This window comes from Heliangelus exortis, chromosome 5, assembly GCF_036169615.1.
Source record: "Heliangelus exortis chromosome 5, bHelExo1.hap1, whole genome shotgun sequence".
NCBI lineage: Eukaryota > Metazoa > Chordata > Aves > Apodiformes > Trochilidae > Heliangelus > Heliangelus exortis.
Window position 1 is genome coordinate 24,429,884 of NC_092426.1, and position 11,544 is coordinate 24,441,427.

The 11,544-nt window shown below is 50.4% G+C and overlaps 1 long non-coding RNA gene across 2 annotated transcripts; it reads right to left on the reverse strand.

Annotated features, from left to right (window-relative positions):
• Window positions 1-1,664: 1,664 nt before the first annotated feature.
• On the reverse strand, window positions 1,665-10,927 carry LOC139797162 (uncharacterized). 2 transcript variants are annotated; one of them, XR_011726325.1, is made up of 2 exons: window positions 10,650-10,927; window positions 1,665-2,407 (listed from the first exon to the last, which is right to left on the reverse strand). It is a non-coding gene; the product is annotated as an uncharacterized lncRNA (long non-coding RNA). The 2 variants fall into 2 exon arrangements; XR_011726324.1 differs by lacking the exon at window positions 1,665-2,407 and adding an exon at window positions 7,095-10,311.
• Window positions 10,928-11,544: the final 617 nt, after the last annotated feature.

The following is an 11,544-nucleotide window of genomic DNA, read 5'->3' on the forward strand; positions in this document are numbered from 1 at the left end:
GATCCCGACACGGTAGCATCCTAACCCTCCGGCCCGGTTCCGGTTTGGGAGGCGGACGGGGCCCTCGGTGCCGCTGTGCACACACCTGGGCGTGCCCGTCTCCTGCTTCCCTCAGCAGTCTTTAGAGAGAACTCGTCCTCCATGAGGGGCTTTCGGTTGGGGCTCCACGGGGTGAAGTGCAGCTCTGATCCCCATCTTCTTCCACTGTAGAAATAAAGCAGACCACCCCGCGTTTGAAGCTGCAGATTTTTTTATTATTAGTATTATTATTATTTTTGGAAGGAAGCAAACTCTTGCTACGAGGGAGGTGACTCCGGAGAAGCGATTAGTGCATAAAGATGCTCATATGGCACCATATATTGTAAGTAGAAACCCTCCCCGACCCTTCCCAAAGAACAAAGATCACCCCCTGTGTGTGTGTGTAGTCAGATGGCCGAGTTTTTCGAGTTTGTGTGGGGAAGGTGTGGGTCTGGGTTGGGGGAGGTTAGAGACACACAGAGGTGCTGCGGCTGTCGCAGGGACTGCCGCACCTCTCCTTTCTTCTCTCTCTCTCTGCCCTCCAGCTCCTGACCTGCAGCGCAGAGTGGCGAAATCGCCCCTACCCGGAGTAAGCCATGAGACAGTTTGGAGGCTAAAAACCACCTTGAAGCTGAAAGAAGGGTGGGGGTCGGCCAGCGTGGTGAGGGGATCAGAGATTTCAGACACCTCTGAAAGGCAGGAAAAAGCGTGGCAGAGGCAGGTGGAAGAGCAGTGGCAGCCTTAGGCTGTGGCTGGAGGTGACCCATCCCAGAACAACGGTGCTGTGTGATGCAGAAGGAGACGAGACCCACGGGGCTTTCGTTTTGATCAGAGCTATTCCTACATGTGGGCATACCAAATCCCACGGGATCTCTCGGGGTAGCTCCCGTTTTCTGCGAAACGTATAAGGAAGCGAAAGCAGTATGAAGGGGACATCACGTATCACTGGCTGCCGTGTGCATCTTCTTATGCGGTACAATAGCTGAGCCCAGCAGGTTAGCGAGGGCACGGTGCCTTGGCAGGGGGAGGGAGGAGGTGCCGGAATGGTACTGCTGACCCCGCGCTCCACCGGGGAGGAAAGGAAGGTCGATCCGCTACTCCCGCTCCCCCTCCGAGCCTGCTGGCTCTAAAATGCTCGTCCTGACCCCAGGTCTCAGGTGTGCTGACCCCCCTGCGTAGCCCCGGACAAGCACACTTCAAACATGCCCTGTCAGAGTCTTGCTTGAAAGCTGCTGCGAAGGAAAGGGAGTATTTTTACGGGGAGAGGCCCCTTTCAGCCAGAGTGGAGCTGCAGGCAGGGACCGCTACCTCCCCACAGCCCCCTAGTCCCTTGGAGACCCCTTCCCATCCCGTTCTGAAGGGACCGGCTTCGTTATTCATTTGTTCTACACTTTTTTTTTTTTCTGGGGGGGGGGGGGGGGAGGGGGGAAGGCTTTGTGAGAATGATCCTGGGACGTGTTGTCTGCTGCCTTATTTTAGCTCGAAAAAACCCCCATGCCCTTACGCCCTTATACCCTTGTGTTCTCCTGAACTGCCAGCTTTCATGTACGAAAGTGCATGCGAATCCACAAAGGGGATATTTTTATATTACTTTAATTACTGTAACATTCAACTGTATATAAAAATACTAGCAGCAACTGAAAAACTCGCACGAAAGATTTTTTTATTTCGTCCCGTCCCCAAACGAGGTGGTGGGGGAGCAAAGGGGAGGTGGGGAGGACACAGTGCCGTGAGTGAATATGTGATTTCAGTTTTTAAGAAACTGATTTGACGGCAGGGACAAGACGGGGAATGGAAACGTAATAGAATGAAGTTTTGTTTAACAAAGTTTTATTGGATACAAACAAGCTATGCCTGAACATTTCCTGCATAGTTATTAAACAATGGCGAGAAAAATACAGTCATGTTTCGGAGCCACTTTGGCAACAACAGACCTCAAAATCTAAAAGGAAAGGATTGCAAGAAATCAAGGCACAAGGCTTTTGAGTATCATGCCTTTCAGGTAAGGACCCAACCTCCTTCAAGTCTCTTTCCTGGCATGGCGGAGCAGGGAAGCTCCGTTTCGGTTCTAAGAAAATGTCCCTAAAGTGTCGGGCTGGCTTGTTCGGAGCACAAACATCTGCCTGTGCTCGACAGTGGCTCAGCCCCGCTGGTTCCCAGCTCCTGACCCATCCGGGAGTCTCAGCTCTGGTGGGAGAACGAGCTGGAAAAGTATGTAAAATCTAAGGCGACCCGGGGCGAGTGACCTCTGGCATTTGGTTCCTTCCCAGGAGAGAGGAGGGGACTGATAGACCCGGCTGCCTTGTCCGGCCTGATGCCCCGTCTCAGGTCAGTAGCAGATCATCTCCAGTGAAGGCAAGAGCAGGCACCTATACTTTACTGGAATGCACTGTAGTCAGATGAGCAGGTGAAATACAGGTAGAGAGGTGCGAAAACGGGCGAAGAGCGGACGGAGCTTCCCCCCTAAACCCCACCGCACCTCCCCCCGCTGCCGAGCCCCCCGCTGCCGCGCCTCGGGGGCTGCCTCCGCCCAACCCTTCCCCTCCCCCCCGGGGCGGGGGGCATCCCGGCTGGTCAGCAGCGGCGGTGTCACCGTCCCCCTCTGTCCACCTCTCTTAAATAGTCAGATCGAGGTTGGGAAGGCTGGGGGGTGGGGGTGTCTTAACGATGTGTTAGTTGCTTGGACAGATTTAATAACTTTGCAACCACTTGTTCTTGGCAAGCCCTCTGGAGACCAGTGTCTCATTAGGGCTTTCCTGGTGCAAATATTTGACTTGAATGAGCGGTGCTGAGATGATTTCTCTTTCCATTAGGATTTTTTTAATGACATATTTAGAATCAGACAATCCTCATGGACCAGGCCATAAAGCTACAGAGGACCAGATTTTAAAAGCATATTTTGTTCTAATAAAGCAATCAGGTTTTAATTTGTCACATGTTACATGAATTTAGAGAGAAAAAACCCAACAAAATAAACAAACAAACAAAAAAAAACTTCTATTGTTCTGCAGTAAATTATAGGAACCAACTGGTAATTCTAGTCAATTTTCTCCATTTCTGCCTTCCCTTCTGCAACACCTAGTACCAGTGCCACCTACAGGAATAATTGTATTTTCGAGCTGCTTTTAATCACCAGAAGCGTTGGAGAGAGTCTTGTTAGCTCTGCCGTCTTCCTAGACACGCAGCAGATTGTCTGATTCCAAAAGTCGGTTCTTTTTTAGTGGCTTTCGTTCAAGAAAACACACGTACCCCGGTGTGCAGATGTGTGCAAATGCAGGCAGGTTCCTCGGTGCCACGGCAGCTGGAGGGATGGAGCCCTTCCCCCGGAGCAGATGCAAGCAAAGGCGAGGGGCAGCACGGTTTGTTTACACCAAGCAGTGTTTCAGGATGTCACCAGTGGTGCTCCACTCCACGCTGGGGGAGGGGGTGGCCACCCACCCGCTCCCACTTTGCCCCCGTGAAACTCAGTATCCCTAAGGGCACGGGGAATTTAGAAGGGCACGGGAATCCAAATCAATGCCGGTTTATCTCCTGGCTGTAATTTTACGCGGGGCAGCTACAAGCCAAGTGCCGCTCTGCCTTGCTCTCCTGCACACCTCGGAGCTTCGCCTGGTGCGATTTATTCGCCTGGGTGATTTATAACGAATGTCTCCTGAATTCCAGGGAAAGAATAATTGTCCGCCTCCCTGGCTTCTTTGAGGGGGGAGGCCTTGGCTGCCAGCGGGGCTTCTCTTTGCTTGCATCCGTGCAGTCTCGCAATGTGAGGCCGAAGGTATTCGCCGGCGCTGGGGAGGGAGTCGCCGGGGGCTGCGGGCAGCGGCTCGGGCTGCGCTCCCGCAGGTGGTTCCTCCGGGGAGGAAGTTTCCTCACTAGACTTTGTGTCCGCTAATCCTTTCCTACGATTAAATTGAACCCAGTATTTGGCTCCAGGACCTAAGACGGTGGCAAACCTTCTTGGTCAGATTAGAAAGTGCGCCTATTTTTTCCCGATCCTTTCTCTGGAAGGGTTTCCAGCTCTTATGGCTTTACGTGTGTATAAACTCGTTACCCAAAAATGTGTATTCGGATAGCTTTGTTGACACCCTGACGCTCTGCAAAGGAGATACCTCTGACATGACCTGAGGTTTGTCTGCAGGTGGGGACACGGGTGCCGCGACTCACGGACTGCGGCAGTCACGCCAGGTGGAAACAGGGGGAAAGGTTGGACACGCAGGGCCCGGGCGCCCCAGGATGGGGGCTGAACTAGAGGCGCTTTTAAAGGGAAGGGGCTTATAGCATTTTCCTCCCAAACCTCGTCTCCCCTTTATTTTCTAGTCACAAAACTTGGAGGTGTGGGGTTTGTTTGTTTGTTTTATTATTATTATTTTGTTTGGGTTTTTGTTTTTTGTTGTGGTGGGTTTTTTGTTTTGTGGTGGGGTTTTTTGTTGTTAATATTTTGTTTGGTTGTTGTTTTTTTTTTTCTTTTGTTTTGTTTTTTGTTCTTCCCTGTTGGGGAAAGAAAGCTTGTTTAGGAAAGAAAGCTTTTTGTCCCGCACTGAAAATTTTGTAAGCATTTTAATATTCTAGCGTCTGAAGAAAGCTCGATCGTTCCCGCTCTGAGCGTTTTCTTTCGTTGTGAGAGTAAAACGGGGAGAGTGGAAAGAGACACAGACAGATAGCCGAGCTGCCCTTCGTCCATGAGCGATCCCCTCCTGCCTTGCGCTGATTCGCAGCTGCACTCGTCAGTAGATCCCCTGGGGGACCCCATCGTCGCGCCTGTCACTCCACTTCCCACAGGGCTGGTGATATTAGTGATGCTCGTGAAAATAAATTAATTGCGACGTGAAGTAGCAAAGACATATTCGGGCGCGGAGTTCGTGCACTGTTGCTTTTTTTTTCATAAAGTAAACGAAAATTTCGCCCCCCCCGGCTTCAAGTTTCTCATGCGAAACGCGGTGTTTTAGATACAGCATGGTCCAGCCTTGCCTTCCATCACGCATGGAAATGAAGGGATCAATTCTCCCACGGTACTCACGAGCTAAGTGCCAGATTGTCATTATCCCCAGCATCCTGCGCTGCAGCTCCTCCGGCTAAAGCCCCGAGGGACGGGTGGGATCTGGCCTCCCTCGGGCAGTGCAGCCGGCAGGGCAGCCCACTCCCGCCGAGGTGCTGCTGGCCCCGGGCGTGCAGAGCTCGGGAGCCGCTCCTCGCACCGAGCCGTCTACATGGGGTTGCAAATTAGTTCTCTCCTGGAATTGTGGAACAATAACTGAGAGGATAAAACCCACCCAGCTCTTTTACAGCGCTGAGACGCCGAAATATTTAATGCAGAATAGTGTTGGTTTGGTTTGTTTTTCCCTTTGGAGAACGTCTATTTCTAGGAAAGAAGACTCCTCGCCGCTGCTCACCTAACGTGGTTCCGCTTCCAGGAGAGGTATATGCCGATCAGCTCGGAGGACATTTTTTTCGCGGGCTTCTGGCGGCTTCAGAAAACATCATTTAAGAGGGTTTTTTTCCGTGGGTTTTCTCCTTAACGCAACCATAACGAGTAATGCAAGGACTATGCCGGACCGGCCGAGGCGCTGAAAGGGCATTTTGGTTTTCCCCTTCGTGTTGTGATTTTGCAGCCCGACCTTTTCCAGGGGCTGCCGGAGCCCATGTACGAGCGGCAGATCCTGCCTCTGCCCGCCAAGGGGACACCGGCTCACCGGCTCTGCCGGCACCCCATCCAGCCCCGAGGGAAGTGTGCAGCCTGGAAGCTGCTGTAGAGGGGAGGCCTGTAGCCATCAGCCCGGCACGTCGAGGGGATTCCTTGACGCTTTCCGCACCTGCTCATCTCCAGCCCCATATTCCGAGCCATCCTCCAGGGCCAGGGCGCACCAGCAGAAACGCCCCAGTCCTGGAAAGGGAGCCTCGGAGTATCCACGGCGAGGCGAGCTGCCGGGCTAGAGGGTCGGTTCTGGCCTTTACAGTCCATGTACTGCGCTGCCCTGGGCAGTGGCGGAGCTGGGGGGAGGAAGGTGAGGTAATTTGGCTGTGTACAGCCCTGTGCTGAGCGCCGAGCCATTCCAGCAACAGCTAATGGGATGCTCCACGGCACACGCTGAGGGGGGCTGCTAGCTGCCCGGCCTCGGCTCAGACTCCCTTGGGACATCTCAGTGCCACCGACTTGGCCTGAACGGCAGGGACCCGGGTCACAGCAAGCTGCCGCTCACAGCCTGCCCTCGTCACTGCCCCGGGACTGATGTGTGCTGCGTCTGTAAGGTCATACCAGTGTTCCCCTTGACAGGCTTTCTTGTCCCCAAGGCTGAGATCTGAGATATCCTCGTTTGTGTCATTTTTTCTAGGAGCGTTTTAGGTTATCTCAGACCACCGAATAGGCAAAAGGTGCTCAGAAATGGGCAGAGGAAGGACCTTGGGAGGGATGGACTTTTCGTGCTTCTCGTGGGAGACTAGGAACCATATGACAGGAAGAACAATGAAGTCAAGGCTTCCAGAGAAAGTTTGATGGCAAGACCTCCAAGCATGGTCACCACGCAGTCCTGATGGAGATATTGCTATTTACGACTTCCATTTCGCTGCATTCCTGTAACAGGGCTTCTCTGCCTGACAAAAAGGTCGATGCTTATCCCGTACCCAGCAAACTCGGTGCGGTTCCGAGCCAGAAGCTCCCTGCAGTGCAATGCAAGATTTAGTGCGTGTCTGTGGCTTCTAGGATCGAGACCTGAAACGGAGACCTAACCCAGACGAGTGACCTGCTGCCGGTCTCTGGACAGATGCAGGGTGAAGTGGCCGAGGTGGGGCCTGGGCAGAATTTACTAGAGTAGTGTCCAGATCTCCGAACACAATAACTGCTCACCAACCTAGGAAACTGTTTCCTGACAGAACCCAGGTTCTACTTGTTGTTAAAACCTTCAGATATCTGTCTGACGTTTCTCTTGTAGTATCCAGAGTACCATGAACAGTCTTTCAGTCCCTGGATTTTAGGATATAATCCACATATTATCTCTTTTCGCTTATGTAAAAACACCCTCCACTTACAGTAAGGATAATAGATGAAATGTCACTTAGGGGGGAAAAAAGCAAACAGTATCCCGTTATTCTTCACATTTGAAGGGTTTGTTTATTCTTTGTATGTGCACAATTTAGGATAGAGGGGGCTTCCATGGGATTTGAATAAGGTCCCCTTTCCACCTCGTAGTTTTAACCTATATCCTTCACGCATAAATCTAGTAGCTCTTAAAAGAAAAAAGAATAGTTTATCTCTTAAAAATCTGTCTCCCGTTAAATATAATTGCAAGAGCAAATAACTGCAAGATTCTGAACGGGAAGTCAATTTAGAAGAACCAAACCACCACAGATGAATTATTCATGTATTGTTATTGTAAATTAACAACCAATTTAAGTTTGGACAATTGCAGAACTGTAGAAGATACAAAACACTATCAGGACCAACTCCTTATATTAATATGTACACAACTTTCTTATAAAATTCTGCATGGTTTATTCAGGAAAAAAAGTGGTTTAAAACTCCTTAGACTTCTGAGTCTTCAGTATTTCTACGCTTATGCATAAAATACAGTTTCTCGTTTAGAAACAAATCTGACCGTACTGTCCCGAGAAACAGTGGAACAGAGGTAGGTCTACACTGGAAACGCAGTGAGGATTTAGACAGTAAACAGCTTGGCTTATATAGCTAAAAATTTTGTGTTCCTATTTCCAGGCATTTTCTTTGAATGTACAAGCATGCATTAAAGTCGGTCTCTTTTATATGTATGTATAGGCATACGAGTGCTCGCTCATTGGACTAAGGGTTTTGTTATTGGGATGCCTGAACTGAGTGTCAGGGGTTTGAAGGACTTCACAGGTGAGGTATCTTTACTGGTGAATAGTCATGGGAAGGCCGACTGCCGGTGATGCCTCAAGCGGGCGGGTGTGGAGGGATCTCGATTCCTATCGTGACACCCAAGGACCCCACCTGAGAGAATCGCTTTCTGAGCCCCTCGGGCGACACCCGCACGATGTCAGCTCAAGGTGACAGCATAAAAACTACAGAAGGCAACAGGATGAGCAGGTCCACGGCCGCAGCATCTGCCTACAGCCCCTCGCAGCCCTGTCTGCTCCACTTTTGACAGCTGCTCTTTCCTGTCTCCCATCTTAGGGCGGATACCCACGCCCCTCATGTCCCTCGGGGTAGCAGTTTGTGATTCCTTTCGACCCTTTCGATGGTGCCTTTGTGCCCCTCACCCGAGGCAGGGCCACCGTGAGGCGACGTCGGCAGTGAACCGGCTAAAATTCACGGTAGCTCAGGGTTTTGACACTTCAGAGTCAGTTTTTTTTACGCCGGGTAGTCTCAGGCTGCCCACTTCACTCCTCCCTTCAGCTGGTGCACCCCTCGGAAAGACAGGAGCAGGGGGTATTAGGCACCAGGAGCCCCTGGCAGCACACGCCTGAGCGCAGGGAGCGCGGACGGCAGCGGACTGCGCGTAGTGCCTCACCCAGCTCCGCGAAGAGTGGCGGCCGTTGGCTCTGGCTGCTGGGGGAGCAGGGAGACTCCCGGGGCAGAGAAATGCCCTTTCTTTTCCTTCGGGAAAGACCGAGGTAAGATATATATATATATGTGTATATATACATACACGTATGTATGTATTTGTTTTCAGCGTAGTTGTATCTTACACGACCCGGGACGGATTCTGGGAGCAGGAAGCCTTTCCTTCCCCGGCAGCTTTGCCGGAGTAACCAGAACAAATTCGACCCCGGCTCCTGCACTGGCGCTCCCCTACTGCGTGCTGAAACCGAACGCGTTTGTTCCTGCTCGTTTATTTTTTTACTTGGTACGCTTTGGGACTCTCTAAATAAGCTGCCGGTAATATAGATAAATCCCTTCTGGCGTCACAAGCAAACACAGCAAATGTTGGCGCTTCTGCCTCTCTTTTTTCCAGCTCCTTGAGTCTTTGAGCTGGATGGAAAAGGTGTGGAGGAAGACATCACAAGGATGTGAACAGAGTGAGCGAAAGAAACATTTTCTGGAGAGTGACATTTCTCTCAGCAGGAGCCCTAAATCGGCGCGGGAAGGGAGCTGCGGGTGACGGGCCCGGCTTGCGGGGAACCCTCCCACCCCGCAGGGGCGGGCGGAGGGGCTGCTCCGCTCCGCCGCTTTGCCAAGGTGTTGTTTGCAGGGATAGGCTCATGTGCTATTTCTACAATATTTCTACACTTTGCACGGTAGGAAAAAAGGGATCCGCCTTGCATGACCACCGTGAAATATCAGGGAATAGAAAGAGCTCTGCAAGCCACCCACGGTGTTAGCGGCTGCCTGAATTTGCCGGGAGCGGGGGCAGGATCTATGGGAACATCGCGTCTTTGTTTCTCAGGGAAAACTAGTTTTATTCTCTTGCCTGGCTGATACGAAGAGTGATTAGGGATTTGCAGCAATGTCTCCTCGTCGGGCTTACCAGAGACCACTCTGGGAGCAGCTACCCGTCCTCCGAAACACCCTGTGAGCCCGGAGGGGCCTCAGGGTCGGACCTTGGTACCGGGGGGAATCACGGCTGTCCCGGAGGGTGGATGTACCCAGCAGCTGCGGTACTTTTTTTCCTCGGGTCTTGGGAAAATACTTGCAGGGGAGAAGAAAACAATCGGGTAATGAAAGGCCCCTCTCCCGGCGCTGAATTACATACAGACAGTATGCCCCAACAAAACCATTGTGCTGCAGCCTTTGCTCCACCAGCCAGGCTGGGAACAGGCTCAGAGCTGGGATGGAGGCTGACCAGACCATCCAGCGGTGACTGCAGTGCGGCTTGATCCCTACTGCTCCTGCATCTACAGCCACTTCTGTCTGCTAGGAGCCCTCTTTAAGTTTGGCTCTTCTCATCTAAAATGGAGAAGCAGATCGGCAGTCTCCCTTAAGTCGATGTGATGTGTGGTTAGAATAACCCTTGATTGCTGAGTGGTCAGGGTAGAGGAAACTCTCTGAATTTAACTGTGCTGTGAATTTCCCCCTTTCATTTCAGTCACAGAAACGGATTGTTTCCAATGTGGAAATTGCTTAAGGCATCTGCTTGATTAAATTCATCTGTAGCGTTTTGGATGGGACATTACAGTGACAGAGACTGGGACTTTCTATTGGGTCATGACAAGGCTGCAGGCATTGTAATTCAAAGACTGTTCATGTACCAAAGTGTTGTCTCTCCTTTTGCTCCTTCCCTATCTCCCCTCTGAACATGAAGGCAATCCTGGGCTCGGTGTAATGTTTATATCTAGTGCTCCTCTGCATGTCTGAGTCAGCTGCACAATCTTGAGATTACTAATAAGCTATGAAAGACAGAGTCAAGCATTATAATTTATCCAATTTATGAAGGCATCTAACTGAAAGATAGTGAATCCCGTGCTGATAGTGGAGATGACTGCCTTATTTGCTGTAAAGCAAGATCACAGGAAACACAATCAATACACTTTAAATTAACAGGGTTACTGACAGCTGATTTATCTTTTTTTTTTCGTACTTCTCTCTTCCAGTACAAGGATTACAGTTTTAGCTTCGTGCTTTCCCTCCTCTGGTATCAACGTCACACTTGAATTATACTACTCACAACCAAACAAGGGCTTCTCTTCTAGTGGGCTCAGTCCTTGGAGCCCTTTTTTTACCTTACCTTCAATACTATAGAAGTCCTGTAGTTCCTCCTGCAATCCAGTCAGCCACCTGATCCCTCTTAAAGCTTTTAAGGTATCTTCTTCAATTCTTCTTCCTCTTCCTTCAAGTCATTATATTTGCCTGCCTGCAAGAATGCAAACCTGAAAACCTTTCCACTCATCTATGGAGCAACAGTTGCTTCCAGCTGATCATACTGTAGGGAAAGACCAAGTCCTCTCTGACAAACCAGTGCGTTAAAGCCACCCAAGTGGTCTGCTGTGCCCAGCTGTGAGTGGAGCTCAGCCTTCCCTGGGCTGCCAGTGGGTGTGGAAGTGCTGGCACGCCTGGAATTTCACATGTAGTGCCCAACACTTGCACGGTCAAGCCCAGGTTCCCAGGTATTTTCTTTCTGGGCTCAATTCCATCATCACGCACCAGAGCAAGTAATATCTTATTCAGCAATGATTTTCACTCAGTCTTAGTCATGAAGATGGAATTGATCCTACAACAACAATAATAGCTCTTTACCTGCATTCTTTTCAACACTCCCTCCATGGCCTTCCCATCACAAAAGCAAACAGAAGCTCCCAGAAAGCAGCAGCAAGTTCAGAGAGATCTGGCTTCTCACCAATTGGAATTTTGACAGTTGGTGCTTCCTCCAAGAGCTTGATTTATGTCTTGAGCTATAGCATACCCTTTTGAGTACTGAAATCCTGGGAAGACAAACTCTTCTATGCAATGGAGAACTAAACAGGTTTTACTTGAAGTTATCTAGTAGCTAACAGTACTTTGATGTATGCTGCTTCTGCTAATGCAAATTTAGCAAGAATCAGTTTTAAGTGACTAAAATTTAAAATTACTTCATCATCTTCTAGATAAAAAGTCTCTGTATTTGATAACAGAGTGGATTATAG